Source organism: Catharus ustulatus, chromosome 10, assembly GCF_009819885.2.
Source record: "Catharus ustulatus isolate bCatUst1 chromosome 10, bCatUst1.pri.v2, whole genome shotgun sequence".
NCBI classification, from domain to species: domain Eukaryota; kingdom Metazoa; phylum Chordata; class Aves; order Passeriformes; family Turdidae; genus Catharus; species Catharus ustulatus.
Genome location: NC_046230.1, coordinates 14,498,633 through 14,514,352, shown reverse-complemented (window position 1 = coordinate 14,514,352; position 15,720 = coordinate 14,498,633). Strand labels below are relative to the sequence as shown.

General features: G+C 47.6%; 1 protein-coding gene across 4 annotated transcripts in view; it reads left to right on the top strand.

Moving 5' to 3' along the window:
• LOC117000800 overlaps positions 1-15,720 on the top strand; it is a 140,244-nt gene that overhangs the window by 106,240 nt on the left and 18,284 nt on the right. The window contains exon 1 of one of the 4 annotated variants that reach the window (XM_033068827.1): positions 7,129-7,153. The exons of 2 other annotated variants lie outside the window; for them this stretch is intronic. The gene's annotated coding sequence lies outside the window, so the exon portion shown is untranslated. Of the gene's footprint in view, positions 1-7,128; positions 7,154-15,172; positions 15,222-15,720 lie in introns of those variants that run through there. One more of the 4 variants, XM_033068828.1, reaches the window with a different exon arrangement.

Below are 15,720 nucleotides of genomic sequence, written 5' to 3'. Positions count from 1 at the left end.
AAAAGATCCGTACCACTGTTGATTCAGTGATGACTGGGGCGGGAACTCTTGGGCTTTCTGTTCTCGCAGGTCTTACTTTTCCTGTTGCCGCTCTTCCTGTTGCAGCTTCTAATGGTATTATTTTTCTTTACACTATATGTATAAGAAATCTATATGATACCTTAATTTCTGACAAATTCATGGAGGCAAAGATTTATACACTAGAACAGACGTACTGTTAGAAAGAGCTCAAGGAAAGCAAGGAGTCCTTGGTCACTGTCCAGCCTTTTCCACAAGTGTTATAAATATTACTAGCAACTGTTGTGATAATTCATTTAAAGGCTTATTAAAATGTAAATATCCAAACTCATCTTGCCTCAAATCATGTTTTATCTGTTTGAGCATAGCTTTGTGTGCAAGTACAACAGTTCAGCCTTTCTTCTCTCTACCATCCCATTAGAAGTAATAAGTCAAGAATGTCACCTTTCTAGGTGACCCCAGCAGCACTAGCCTGGTTTCCACATCAGCTTTTATTTCATTGTCTGTGGTGATTTTTGTGGTGGTCCAAAAGTAGTTGTCAGCAAATTTTCTACTCCTGCTTCTACCTCACCCCACTTCCCCTTCAGTGCTTTTCTGAAGACTGGTGCAGTCTATTCACATCCTGGTTTCATCAGCTGCATCCTATGACCTCATTAAGAGAGTCATTGCTTGTAACTTCACCTTTATGCAAAGGTAGAATGAAAGTATTGCTGAGGACTTGAGTAGGTGGATAACTTCTGGTAGCCAAGTCTGCAAAAGGGCAGGCAAGGCCAGTGCAGTGTCTTGGAGCTCCTGCCTGTGGTGTGTAAATTGAGCAGCTCCTGTGAGAGGGTGTGAGGTGGAAAGAAGGGAGCTGAGCATTATTAAACCTTGCCGACAGGATGGACCAACAGCTGCCAGGATCCTCCTGGCAACTTCCTGACTGCCAAAGAAGGGGATGGGGCAGAGCTAAATGGCTGCGAATACCAAGGGAATTGCTCTTTACTTTCTGCTAGGGGTGGTTGCCAAACAGGGATCAAACACACAGAAGCATGTGCAGATTTCACAACTGACACATCCTGTGTCATATCTCAGCCTGGCTGCTTGCAACTTCTTTCTGGTCTTACCTGTCTTCTGTAGTGGATCACTGCTCTGTGAAATGGGCTTGGGACCTGCCTTTTAACAAAACTCCTAAAAAAGTCAAGTCTGCTAAGATTAAGTCAAATCCTACCTTTAAATCCATGAGCAAGAAGCTGCAATTGCAAGAGAGCTCTCAATCAACTGGGGGCGAGGCAGGCTAAATCATCTCTGGAGGACTCAAACAGAAAAAGAGAGGGAGGTTTTTAAAGGTAATACTATCATTACAAGTTTTTCTCACTCCCTTCTCTAAGAATGGAAGTCTGGCAAGGTAAGACTGCAAGTCTCAGAGGAATTCTTTTGGATGTGTTGTTGTGGATTTAGTGTTAGCCAAATTGCCAGTGCACCCACTGGAATTATTTACTCATTTCCTGCTGTGAGATAGGATTAGGAGGAAAGAAAAACAGGCTCAAACTTTAAAGGGTACAAAGAAAAAATTTATTACTAGAAACTCTAAGAAGAAATAAACTCTGCATAAAACTTTCAGAACATTTCTCCTCCCTCAACAACTTCTTTTCTTTCACAATGACAATGTACAGAAATGAACCAGTCAATTTACCATCTCTAAAAAGTTCTTTCACAAATTCACTTGGTAGAGCAGACTTCTCTTCAGTCTATGGAGATTTTTTTCTCCACAAGAAAACAGTTTTTTCATGGCCTCTCATGGCAGATGGGATGGCAAACCCACTTGTGTCCTGGCAGCACAATTGCATCAACTCAGGAAGGGAAGCACTAACCAAGGGAGTTCTACTAAAGTGGAGGCAGCCTCAACCTCCCATAACCAAGCTGCCAGGTATAACAGAAGGGAAGATGATCTGTCAGACCCCCTTATAAAACCATCTAGTATGTATGTCAAAGAAAAAAATGTTAAGCAGGGCTAGAGGGTCCCTGCCTCTAGCCAGGAAGAGGCATGGGAATACCAGGTCTTTTAGACAGTGCAGATCTGATGGCCTGGCACCTCAGAGCCACAAAAATGTGAGGCATTAGTTAATTCTGGTGCACAAGTGTACAATGGGGACGTGTGGGGGCAGAACCTGTTTCTATTGCTGGGTTGGTGGGGGGATCACAGGAACTGACTCTGCTGAGGGGAGTGGCAGAAACATCCAGTTGTGACTGGCCAGGAGGCTCTGTGAATTCTAGGCATAGACTTTCTCAGGAATGGCTACTGCAAGACCTAAAGGGACTCAGGTGGGCTTTTGGAATAACTGCTGTAGAGGCAGAGGGCATTAAGCAATTGAACACTTTGCCTGGACTATCAGAAAACCCATTTGCAGTGGGACACCTGAAAGTGAAAGAGCAACAGGTGCCAGTTGCCACCTTGACAGTGCACTGCCAGCAGTATCAAACAAATGAAGATGCTGCAATCCCCATCCACAAGATGATTTGTGATCTTGAGAGCCAAGAGGTGATCAGCAAGGCCCACTCGTCCTCCAACAGCCCCATTTAGCCTGTGCTCAAGTCTAACAGAAAATAAAAATTAACTGTACACTATGATAGTTTAAATAAAGTGACTCCACTGCTGAGTGCTGCCATGCCAGACATGTTGGAACTCCAGTAGGAGCTGGAGTCCAAGGTAGCAAAGTGGTACACCACCACTGACATTGCTAACACATTTTTCTCCATTCCCCTAGCAGCAGAATGCAAGCCTCAGTTTGCTTTCACCTGCTGCATGCAGCAGACCTAAAACTGACTGCCCCAAGAACAGAAACACAGCCCTATCATCTCCTATAGACTGATCCAGGCTCTACCTAGTGGGTAATGCAAAAAATAGAGAAACCCAATGCATATCTCAAACAAAACCTTATTTCCAGATGAACTACCCATGACACTATATCTGTATCTGTATATTCATGTATATATGTATATAATTAAGGTCGTGCATGTATGTATTCAATTTAAAAGTTTAAATATGACATAGCATATTAGTATGAGAAAAAATTCGAGGTGGATAATATTGAGTGTTGAGGTGTTTCGTTTTCTGTTTTTTTTTTTTCTTTCCTTGTTACTTGTAGAATTTCCCCCTTAGATTTGCAAAAAAAACACCGATGACTAATTGCTTGAGGCATCCGGGAGGGGGGAGAGGCAAATCCCTCTCGTTCTTTAGAGGGTTCTCTCAGAGGGACAGTCACACCGAACAGAGGATAAAGCCGTAGCAGATCTTTTTTTACATCTGTCACTCTCTGACATCAGTAAAAGCCGTCCAGGCTATCGCTTACTGCGGGGAGAATTCCCCGGCACCTGAGGCACCTAGAACCATCCACTCGTGTGCCCGTAAATCCTGAACTCCGCCTCTCCCTGCCCTGCTCAGAGCCGGGCCGGGGCTGGCCCAACACCGCTCTTTGTTCGGGATTGCTCCGCGTTTCTCCACACAGCAGCCCGCACCCTGCTGCCTTCCCGGGACGCTCTGCAGCTGCGGCCGTCCAGCACCCAGCCATTTCTCGCTCATTCCTGCCCACTGGAACAGCAGCCACACCAAAGGGAAAGTGCCTGCGGCCGAGAACAATGTTACTGTGTCCTTGGTTCTGTTTGCTAGTGATGCCGTAGGTACTATTAGGTGTTTTTGCCTTTTTATACATACTAGCAAAAGACCTATTATTCCTATTCTCGTACCTTTACCTGCAAGCCCCTGAATTTCAAAATTGCACTAATTCGGATAGAGAAGGATTATATTCTAAATTTCAAAAGAGAGCCCTACCTTCCCTATCAGACACCTGTCCTTCAGCCCACGACAATGTTCCTGTCCCTGCTTCTGCTGACTCTCTCTGTCAGCAGCAGACCCCCAGTGTCAGTGACAGAAAAACCCCAGCTGCCTTTTTCTCTGTCACTTCTTTCTTCCACTCTGCCACCAAAATTTCCCACTTCACCTCTCCAAGTGGAGTGATTGTTGGCCTTGAACCTGAACGAACCTGCTAGATGATTTTTGTCATCCCTTCAGACTCATAGCCCATTTTAGGATTTTATTCTTTGAGGTGCCAAAACACTGAGGGGCTTAAAGAATTACTAAGGCAGCCAGGAGACTTTGACTCACAGACTTGTGGCCATTCTAACTTTAGGGACCAAATGTTGATTCTAAAGCGTTCATAGTGCCAGCATCAGATCAATCTTCTGCCAGGCAATAGGAAGGCAAAGCCAGGGTCCCTGCAGTGCTGGGGGTGAGGGATGTGAAGAATGAGCAGTGAGGCACCCATGCTTCATCTCCCCATGGACTGAACCACAGTATTTCCTTGTCACAAAGCCGATGTGGGGATTGTCTTGGAAGAAAACTTTCAAGGGAAAGTCTGCTTTATTGTCCTTTAGCTGGAGTATACACCTCAAGCTTTCGGAGCCAGGTAATCTGCATCCCACTTGTGAGTCACAGAATCCTGTGTTGCTTTAGTTACATCCACTGCTGCACTCTAGGGGGAGGTGAGAGCAGAACAGCTGTCTGTGAGAGGCTGCCTGGTTTTGTGTGCCCTGAACAGGTCACACCCCAAGAAGCCAATCATTCATTCACTCCGTGCCCTGTCCACCCCATCAGGCAGGGAATGAGAAGAGTTGAAATAAAAAACTTGTGTCTGGAGATAAAATTGGCTTAGTCGGCTAATCAAAATCTTGGTTTAGAATTCCTGGAAATGAAATTGAAGCCTCTTTCACGGGCAAACTGTTAGGGTGGTTATACAGTAACCAATCAGCTTTAACCTTTCTGTACTCAGAAGGAGAAAGCGGCCAAGGACCTTATCCACGGCAGCTGCCCCTGCACAGCCCTCGCCTCCCCGCTGAGCTCTGCTCTGTGCTGAGCTGGCCCAGCTACAGCTGCACGTCCTGACTGCACACTCCTGAGATGGGACAGAACAAGAGCAAACCCCAGCCTGGGGACCTGATCGAGATCGACCAACCATTTCATCAGCACTGGGCCCTCTACATGGGGGATGGATATGTCATCCATTTGACACCTGTAGGTAAGGATATTGTAGACTGGAGAGGTGCAGGGGAAATCTTGGGTGCTCCAGGAGCCCTGTCTCCCTCCGTGAGCAGTTGGTGGACACTTTGTGTGCAAAAGCCTTTTCCAGGAGCAGAGGAAACCCCTCTGAGGTCTTGAAGGGCCACAGAGTGTCTGTGTTCCTGCCTTATCTCCTCCTTCCATATACAGGTAAAGACAAGGTAAAACTGGGGGCCCACGAGGTGCCAGTATTCACCAGAATGGTGAAGAAGGAGCGCCTGAAGAAAGTGGTGCGACGTAATAAATGGCGTGTCAACAACAAATCTGATGTGCCCCCAAATCCGCTTCCAGTGGAGGAGATTATGTCTCGTGCTGCAGCTTGTATTGGCTAGAAGGTGATATATTGTTCATTTGGTAGGAACTGTGAGCACTTTGTGACCAATCTCCGCTATGGAGAAGCAGTCTCTGAGCAGGTGAGTGTCACAGGGTGAGCCCTGGGTGCCTCCCAGAGCAGCTCCTGGCTGCTGCCTGTGAGCCCAGCACTGGGACACAGCCTGCAGCCTGCATGGGCACAGCCCAGTGCCAGGCGTGGGCTCCAAAGCAGCGCTGCCTCTGGCCTCCCCAGAGCCCCTGGTGCACACTCTGCTCTGTGTGCAGCCTGACAGTGCACTCTCACTGAGTGACACCTCCTAGGGCTACACCAAGGAGCAGGTGCAACCTCCTAGGTATTAGCCGTTTGGATTATACGGTACATGCCTGTATTTTATTCACTTCTCCTGATTATTGCTGCTTGTTCTCCATTACCATACCTGGAACTGAATGAAAGTTCTCCTCGCGTTTCCAACCTGAGCTTTACTATCTCTTTATCTGCTAAAATAACAATTTTATGCATGCTGGAAGTAGGATCTGTGCTGTTGCCTTCACTGTGTCAGTGGGTTTACTGGAGAGAGAAAGAGATCACTGATGGGCCATCAGGAAAAGCTCAGATAAAGGCAGGAATTCTCTGGCTGCATGGGTCTCTGCCCTGCTTTTGCCACCCTTAGAGAAAGAATTAAATGAAAGTACTAGTAAAATATAAAAAACTCATAAAACTCATAATGTCTAGAATTTTGTTTTGTATGCATATAGGTTTGTGTGCAATTTCAGCATTCTGGCCTTGCTTCTCCCTGCCATCCCATGAAGAAATATCAAGTCAAGCATATCATCAGTTCCAGGTGATCTCCAGCAGAAGTGACCTGTTTGCCACATATGCTTTTACTTTTTTTTTGTGATGATTTTAGCGGTGTTCTGCAAGCTCTTGATCACAAATCTTCCTTTCCTTACGCTGTCACGTCCACCCCCAGTGCTTTACAGAGGACTGGTGAAAGCTCTACCTCAACCTGGTTTTATCAGCTTCATCCTATTGACTGCTTCTATGGGAAAAATTATTTTAATCTAAACTTTCTCAAAAAGAAAACAAAACTTATTACTTAAAATTTGCTGTGTGTTTTCCCGCTGAAGGCTTTTGTAGGTCGTGAAATGCACATTCCTGATATGAAAGATGACAAGGGTGACCCAAAGCCTGGGGACCTGATTGAGATCAAACGGGGACATGACGCTCACTGGGCCCTCTACGTGGGGGATGGATATGTCATCCATGTGACACCTGTAGGTAAGGCTGGTGTACCCTGGCAGGATGCAGAGGGGGTGTTTGGGTGCTCCAGGAGCCCTGTGTCCCTCCAGGTGCTGCTCCATGAGTACCCTGTGTGTGTAGATGAGGTTTCCAGGAGCAGTCCAAAAGGCATATGAGGTTTTGGAGGGGCCAGAGAAGATTTGCCTGCCTGCCTTATCTCCTCCCTTCTTATCCCAGATGAAGGAGCCACATCTCTGGCAGCTGAAAGTGAGACACGTCTCATCATGAAGGTTAAAATGGAGCACCTGAGGGAGGTGGCTGGAGATGATTCCTGGGCTGTCAACAACAAGTATGACCAGAACTGCACTCCTCTGCCCTTGAATGAGATCATCTGGAGGGCTGAGCATTGCATTGCCAAGGAGATAGCATATGATGTGTTTGACTTCAAATCTGATGATTTTGTGAGAAAACTCCGCTATGGTGGCCAGGTGAGTGGCACAGGATGAGCCCTGGGTGCCTCCCAGAGCAGCTCCTGGCTGCTGCCTGTGAGCCCAGCACTGGGACACAGCCTGCAGCCTGCATGGGCACAGCCCAGTGCCAGCCGTGGGCTCCAAAGCAGCGCTGCCTCTGGCCTCCCCAGAGCCCCTGGAGCTGGAGGGTCACTGCTCTGTGTGCAGCCTGACAGTGCCCTCTCACTGAGTGCCACCTCCTAGGGCTACAAACCTGGGTCTTACCCCTTCTGCTCATGGGGCACACGTCTCTCATTGATTTACTTGTTCTGGTTATCAGTGCCTATTCTCCATTACCATACCTGGGGCTAAATGGAAGTGCTCCTTGTGTTTCCAGCCTAAGCTTTGCTTTCCCTTTATCTGCTAAGATGGCAATTGTTTGCATGCTGTCAGTAGGATCTGTGCTGTTGCCTTCACTGTGGGTGAAATCCAGAGAGAAAGAGAGCACTGGTGGACCATCAGGAAAAGATGAGAGAAAGGCAGGGATTCCCTGGATGAAAGGGGTCTCTGCCCTGCTATTGCCACCCTTAGAGAAAGAATTAAATGAAATTCTTGATAAAATATCAAAAGACAAACTCATCATGCCTAGAATTTTGTTTTATATGAATATAGCTTTGTGTGCAAGTTCAGCACTCTGGCCTTGCTTCTCCCTGCCATCCCGTGAAGAAATACCAAGTCAAGCACATCATCAGTTCCAGGTGGTCCCCAACAGCACTGGCCTGTTTCTCACATCTGCTTTTGCCTTTTGTCTGTGAGGATTTTAGTGGTAGTTTGCGAGCGCTTGAAGGCAAATTTTCCTTTCCTTACACCAGCAGTTCCCCTCCACTGCTTTGCTGAGGACTTGTATAATCTTTCTACCTCATCCTTGTTTTATCCACTTCATCCTATTGACTGCTTCTATGGGAAAAATTATTTGAACCTTTAATTTCTCTAATAGTAAACACAAGTTCTTACTGAGAGTTTACCATGTGTTTTCCAGATGAAGGCTTCTGTAGGTGGTGAATTGCACATTCTTGATATGAGAGATGTCAGGGATGACCCAAAGCCTGGGGACCTGATTGAGATCAAACGGGGACATTACGATCACTGGGCCCTCTACGTGGGGGATGGATATGTCATCCATGTGACAATTGCAGGTAAGGCTGGTGTACCCAGGCAGGATCCAGAGGGGGTGTTGAGGTGCTCCAGGAGCCCTATGTACCTCCAGGTGCTGCTCCATGTGTACCCTGTGTGTGTAGATGAGGTTTCCAGGAGCAGTCCAAAAGCCATCTGAGAATTTGGTTGAAACAGAGAAGGTTTACCTGACTTCCTTATAACCTCCATTCCTTTCCTTTCAGGTGAAAATTCTTCATCTGTGTCAACTGGCTCTGTGTCACTACATTCGGGAAAGGGCAAGAGTAAAGTGATAAAAGAACGCCTGAAGGAGGCTGCTGGAAAGGATAACTGGCGTGTCAACAACAAGTATGACCACTGCCGGACTCCTTTCCCTGTGGAGGAGATCATCCGGCGTGCTGAGAGTGAGATTGGCAAGGTCATGCCATATCATTTGTTCAACAAGAACTGTGAGCACTTTGTGACCAAGCTCCGCTATGGAGAGGGAGTCTCTGAGCAGGTGAGTGGCACAGGGAGAGCCCTGGGTGCCTCCCAGAGCAGCTCCTGGCTGCTGCCTGTGAGCCCAGCACTGGGACACAGCCTGCAGCCTGCATGGGCACAGCCCAGTGCCAGGCGTGGGCTCCAAAGCAGCGCTGCCTCTGGCCTCCCCAGAGCCCCTGGAGCTGGAGGGTCACTCTGCTCTGTGTGCACCCTGACAGTGCCCTCTCCTAGGGCTACAAACCTGGGTCTTACCCATTTACCCTATGGGGCACGTGTCTCTCAGTGACTTAATTACCCTGACTATCTTTGCCTGTTCTCAGTCATCATGTCTGGTGGTAAATATAAGTGTTTATCATCTCTCTAACCTGTGTTTTACTTTCCCTTTGCAGGCCATGACAGCACTACCGAAAGTCCGTGCCATTTATTCGCCACTGATTTCTGGGGTTGGAGCAGCCGCTGTTGGTGTTCTGGCCCGTTTGCCTCTTCTGGCTGGTCTTGCTCTTCCAGCCACTATTCCTCTTGTGGTTGGTCTTGGTATTACTGTTGTTGCCAATATTGCTATTGCTTCCCACAATATTGTTGATCACTTCACTCATACCAAATTTCTAAAGGCAAACAAAGATATACTAGAAGAGAGGTGCTGTTAAAAAGAACTCAAAGAAGGCAAGGAGTCCTTGGTCACTGTCCAGCTTTTGCCGCAAGTATAATCAAGACTTACTAACAACTGTTGTGATAATTAATTCAAAGATTTATTAAAATGTAAAAATCCAAACTCATCTTGCCTCAAATCATCTTTTATCTGTTTGAGCATAGCTTTCTGTGCAAGTACAACAGATCAGCCTTGCTTCTCTCTGCTATCCCATTAGAAGTAATAAGTCAAGAATGTCACCTTTCTAGGTGACCTCCAGCACTAGCCTGGTTTCCACATCTGCTTTTATCTCATTTTCTGTGGATTTTTGTGGTAGTCCACAAGTAATCGCCAGGAAATTTTCCACTCCTGCTTTCACCACTACCCTTCCTCCTTCAGTGCTTTTCTGAACACTGGTGCAGTCTATTCACATCCTGGTTTTATCAGCTACATCCTATGGGCTTTTTCTTTAACCTTACCTTTATGAAAAGGTAGAATGAAAGTATTGATGAGGACCTGAGTAGGTGGATAACTTCTGGTAGCCCGGTCATGGCAAGGCCAGTGCAGTGTCTTGGAGTCCCTGCCTGTGGTGTGTAAATTGAGCAGCTCCTGTGAGAGGGTGTGAGGTGGAAAGAAGGGAGCTGAGCATCCTTAAACCTTGCTGATAGGATGGGTGAACAGCTGCCAGGATCCTCCTGGCAACTTCCTGACTGCCAGGGAGGAGAAGGACGAGAGCTAAATGGCTGCGAATACCAAGGGAATTGCTCTTTACTTTCTGCTAGGGGTGGTTGCCAAACAGGGATCAAACACACAGAAGCACGTGCAGATTTCACAGCTGACACATCCTGTGTCATATCTCAGCCTGGGTGTTTGCAGCTTCTTTCTGGTCTTACCTGTCTTCTGTAGTGGATCATTGCTCTGTGAAATGGGCTTGGGACCTGCCTTTTATCAAAACTCCTAACAACGTCAAGTCTGCTAAGATTACAGTAATTTCACGACCATAAGGCGCACCAGACTATAAGTCGCACCCCCCGGGAGTCAGCAAAATTCGCGACTATGTAGTTCATATAAGGCGCACCGGACTATAAGGCGCACTTTATTTTTACAGCAAGGCTCCGCCCGCAGCTCCCCCCGCGCGGTTGCTAGCTGAGGCCCTGCCTCAACCCGGCAGCCATTGGCCCCTGGGCCGGCCCAAACCCGACAGGGGTGGGAGCGCGGGTTCCGGGGCCAGCCTGGCCCCGGGAGGGGCGGCGCCGTGGGTCCCCTGGCCCTGCCTCCACCTGCCAGCTATGGGCCCGCAGGCCCGCCCAGACCCGACAGGGGGGTGCCACGGGCCCCCAGGCACATCCCCACGCGGCTGCCGCGGCACTGCCAGCTTCCCCCACGGATCAGAGCTCCCACTTCTGGGGTGGTAAATGTCGCAACTTTGTACATCATATGAGGTGCATTGGACTATAAGGCGCACTACCGGATTCGGGGAAAAATTTTAGACAAAAGGGTGCGCCTTATAGTCGTGAAATTAATGTAAGTCAAATCCTACCTTTAAATCCATGAGCAAAAAGCTGCAATTGCAAGAGAGCTCTCAATCAACTGAGGGTGAGGTAGGCTAAATCATCTCTGGAGGACTCAAACATAAAAGGAGAGGGAGGTTTTTAAAGGTGATACTATCAGCACAGCTTTTTCTCACTCCCTTCTCTAAGAATGGAAGTCTGGCAAGGTAAGACTGCAAGTCTCAGAGGAATTCTTTTGGATGTGTTGTTGTGGATTTAGTGTTAGCCAAATTGCCAGTGCACCCACTAGAATTATTTACCCATTTCCTGCTGTGAGCTAGGATTAGGAGGAAAGCCAAACAAGCTCAAACTTTAAAGGAGTAGAAAGAAAAGCTTTATTACTAGAAACTGTAAGAAAAAAAATAAAACTTTCAGAACATTTTTCCTCCTCCAACAACTTCTTTTCTTTCACAATGAAAATGTACAGAAATGAACCAGTCAATTTACCATCTCTAAAAATGTCTTTCACCAATTCACTTGGTAGAGCAGACTTCTCTTCAGTCTATGGAGATTTTTTTCTCCACAAGAAAACAGTTTTCTCATGGCCTCTCATGGCAGATGGGATGGCAAACCCACTTGTGTCCTGGCAGCACAATTGCATCAACTCAGGAAGGGAAGCACTAACCAAGGGAGTTCTACTAAAGTGGAGGCAGCCTCAACCTCCCATAATCAAGCTGCCAGGTATAACAGAAGGGAAGATGATCTGTCAGAACCCCTTAAAAAAACATCTAGTATGTATGTCAAAGAAAAAAATGTTAAGCAGGGCTAGAGGGTCCCTGCCTCTAGCCAGGAAGAGGCATGGGAATACCAGGTCTTTTAGACAGTGCAGATCTGATGGCCTGGCACCTCAGAGCCACAAAAATGTGAGGCATTAGTTAATTCTGGTGCACAAGTGTACAATGGGGACGTGTGGGGGCAGAACCTGTTTCTATTGCTGGGTTGGTGGGGGGATCACAGGAACTGACTCTGCTGAGGGGAGTGGCAGAAACATCCAGTTGTGACTGGCCAGGAGGCTCTGTGAATTCTAGGCATAGACTTTCTCAGGAATGGCTACTTCAAAGACCTAAAGGGACTCAGGTGGGCTTTTGGAATAGCTGCTGTAGAGGTAGAGGGCATTAAGCAATTGAACACTTTGCCTGGACTATCAGAAAACCCATTTGCAGTGGGACACATGAAAGTGAAAGAGCAACAGGTGCCAGTTGCCACCTCAACTGTGCACTGCCAGCAGTATCAAACAAATGAAGATGCTGCAATCCCCATCCACAAGATAATTTGTGATCTGGAGAGCCAAGGGTTGGTCAGCAAGGCTCACTCATCCTCCAACAGCCCCATTTAGCCTGTGCTCAAGTCTAACAGAAAATAAAAATTAACTGTACACTATGATAGCTTAAATAAAGTGACTCCACTGCTGAGTGCTGCCATGCCAGACATGTTGGAACTCCAGTAGGAGCTGGAGTCCAAGGCAGCAAAGTGGTACACCACCACTGACATTGCTAACACGTTTTTCTCCATTCTCCTAGCAGCAGAATGCAAGCCTCAGTTTGCTTTCACCTGCTGCATGCAGCAGACCTAAAACTGACTGCCCCAAGAACAGAAACACAGCCCTATCATCTCCTATAGGCTGACCCAGACTCTACCTAGTGGGTAATGCAAAAAATAGAGAAACCCAATGCATATCTCAAACAAAACTTTATTTCCAGGTGAACTACCCATGACACTATGTCTGTATCTGTGTATTCATGTATACAAGTATATAATTAAGGTTGTGTTTGTATGTATTCAATTTAAAAGTTTAAATTTGATATAACATATTAGTATGAGAAAAAATTCGAGGTGGATAATGCTCAGTGTTGAGGTGCTTAGGTTTTTTTCTTTTTCTTTCCTTGTTACTTGTAGAATTTCCCCCTTACATTTGCAAAAAAAGCACCGATGACTAATTGCTTGAGGCATCCAGGAGGGGGGAGAGGCAAATCCCTCTCGTTTTTTAGAGGGTTCTCTCAGAGGGACAGTCACACCGAACAGAGGATAAAGCCGTAGCAGATCTTTTTTTACATCTGTCACTCTCTGACATCAGAAAAAGCCGTCCAGGCTATCGCTTACTGCGGGGAGAATTCCCCGGCACCTGAGGCACCTAGAACCATCTGCTCGTGTGCCCGTAAATCCTGAACTCCGCCTCTCCCTGCCCTGCTCAGAGCCGGGCCGGGGCTGGCCCGACACCGCTCTTTGTTCGGGATTGCTCCGCGTTTCTCCACACAGCAGCCCGCACCCTGCTGCCTTCCCGGGACGCTCTGCAGCTACGGCCGTCCAGCACCCCCCCATTTCTCGCTCATTCCTGCCCACTGGAACAGCAACCACACCAAAGGGAAAGTGCCTGCGGCCGAGAACAATGTTACTGTGTCCTTGGTTCTGTTTGCTAGTGATGCCGTAGTTACTATTAGGTGTTTTTGCCTTTTTATACATACTAGTAAAAAACCTATTATTCCTATTCTCATACCTTTACCTGCAAGCCCCTGAATTTCAAAATTGCACTAATTCGGATAGAGAAGGTTTATATTCTAAATTTCAAAAGAGAACCCTACCTTCCCTATCAGACACCTGTCCTTCAGCCCACGACAATGTTCCTGTCCCTGCTTCTGCTGACTCTCTCTGTCAGCAGCAGATCCCCAGTGTCAGTGACAGAAAAACCCCAGCTGCCTTTTTCTCTGTCACTTCTTTCTTCCACTCTGCCACCAAAATTTCCCACTTCACCTCTCCAAGTGGAGTGATTGTTGGCCTTGAACCTGAACGAACCTGCTAGATGATTTTTGTCATCCCTTCAGACTCACAGCCCATTTTAGGATTTTATTCTTTGAGCTGCCAAAACACTGAGGGGCTTAAAGAATTACTAAGGCAGCCAGGAGACTTTGACTCACAGACTTGTGGCCATTCTAACTTTAGGGACCAAATGTTGATTCTAAAGCGTTCATAGTGCCAGCATCAGATCAATCTTCTGCCAGGCAGCAGGAAGGCAAAGCCAGGGTCCCTGCAGTGCTGGGGGTGAGGGATGTGAAGAATGAGCAGTGAGGCACCCATGCTTCATCACCCAATGGACTGAGACACAACATTTCCTTGTCACAAAGCTGATGTGTGGATTGTCTTGGAAGAAAACTTTCAAGAGAAAGTCTGCTTCATTGTCCTTTAGCTGGAGTATACACCTCAAGCTTTCAGAGTCAGGTAATCTGCATCCCACTTGTGAGTCACAGAATCCTGTGTTGCTTTAGTTACATCAACTGCTGCACTCTAGGGGGAGGTGAGAGCAGAACAGCTGTCAGTGAGAGGCTGCCTGGTTTTGTGTGCCCTGAACAGGTCACACCCCAAGCAGCCAATCATTCATTCACTCCGTGCCCTGTCCACCCCATCAGGCAGGAAATGAGAAGAGTTGAAATAAAAACCTTGTGTCTGGAGATAAAATTGGCTTAGTAGGCTAATCAAAATCTTGGTTTAGAATTCCTGGAAATGAAATTGAAGCCTCTTTCACGGGCAAACTGTTAGGGTGGTGATACAGTAACCAATCAGCTTTAACCTTTCTGTACTCAGAAGGAGAAAGCGGCCAAGGACCTTATCCACGGCAGCTGCCCCTGCACAGCCCTCGCCTCCCCGCTGAGCTCTGCTCTGTGCTGAGCCAGCCCAGCTACAGCTGCACGTCCTGACTGCACACTCCTGAGATGGGACAGAACAAGAGCAAACCCCAGCCTGGGGACCTGATCGAGATCGACCAGCCATTTCATCAGCACTGGGCCCTCTACATAGAGGATGGATATGTCATCCATTTGACACCTGTAGGTAAGGATATTGTAGACTGGAGAGGTGCAGGGGAAATCTTGGGTGCTCCAGGAGCCCTGTCTCCCTCCATGGGCAGCTGGTGGACACTTTGTGTGCAAAAGCCTTTTCCAGGAGCAGAGGAAACCCCTCTTAGGTCTTGAAGGGCCACAGAGTGTCTGTGTTCCTGCCTTATCTCCTCCTTCCATATACAGGTAAAGACAAGGTAAAACTGGGGGCCCACGAGGTGCCAGTATTCACCAGAATGGTGAAGAAGGAGCGCCTGAAGAAGGTGGTGCGACGTAATAAATGGCGTGTCAACAACAAATCTGATGTGTCCCCAGATCCGCTTCCAGTGGAGGAGATTATGTCTCGTGCTGCAGCTGGTATTGGCTAGAAGGTGATATATTGTTCATTTGGTAGGAACTGTGAGCACTTTGTGACCAATCTGCGCTATGGAGAAGCAGTCTCTGAGCAGGTGAGTGGCACAGGGTGAGCCCTGGGTGCCTCCCAGAGCAGCTCCTGGCTGCTGCCTGTGAGCCCAGCACTGGGACACAGCCTGCAGCCTGCATGGGCACAGCCCAGTGCCAGGCGTGGGCTCCAAAGCAGCGCTGCCTCTGGCCTCCCCAGAGCCCCTGGAGCTGGAGGGTCACTCTGCTCTGTGTGCAGCCTGACAGTGCCCTCTCACTGAGTGACACCTCCTGGGGCTATAAACCTGGATGTTACCCCTTCTGCAGATGGGGCACATGTCTTTCAGTGATTTAATTACTGAAATCACTTTACTGTGTCAGTGGGATTTCTAGAGAGAGAAATAGAGCACTGTTGGGTCATCAGGAAAAGCTCAGATAAAGGTAGGAATTCTCTGGCTGCATGGGGTCTCTGCCCTGCTTTTACCACCCTTCGAGAAAGAATTAAATGAAACTCCTAATAAAATATGAAAAACTCATCATGCCTAGAATTTTGTTTTGTATGCATAT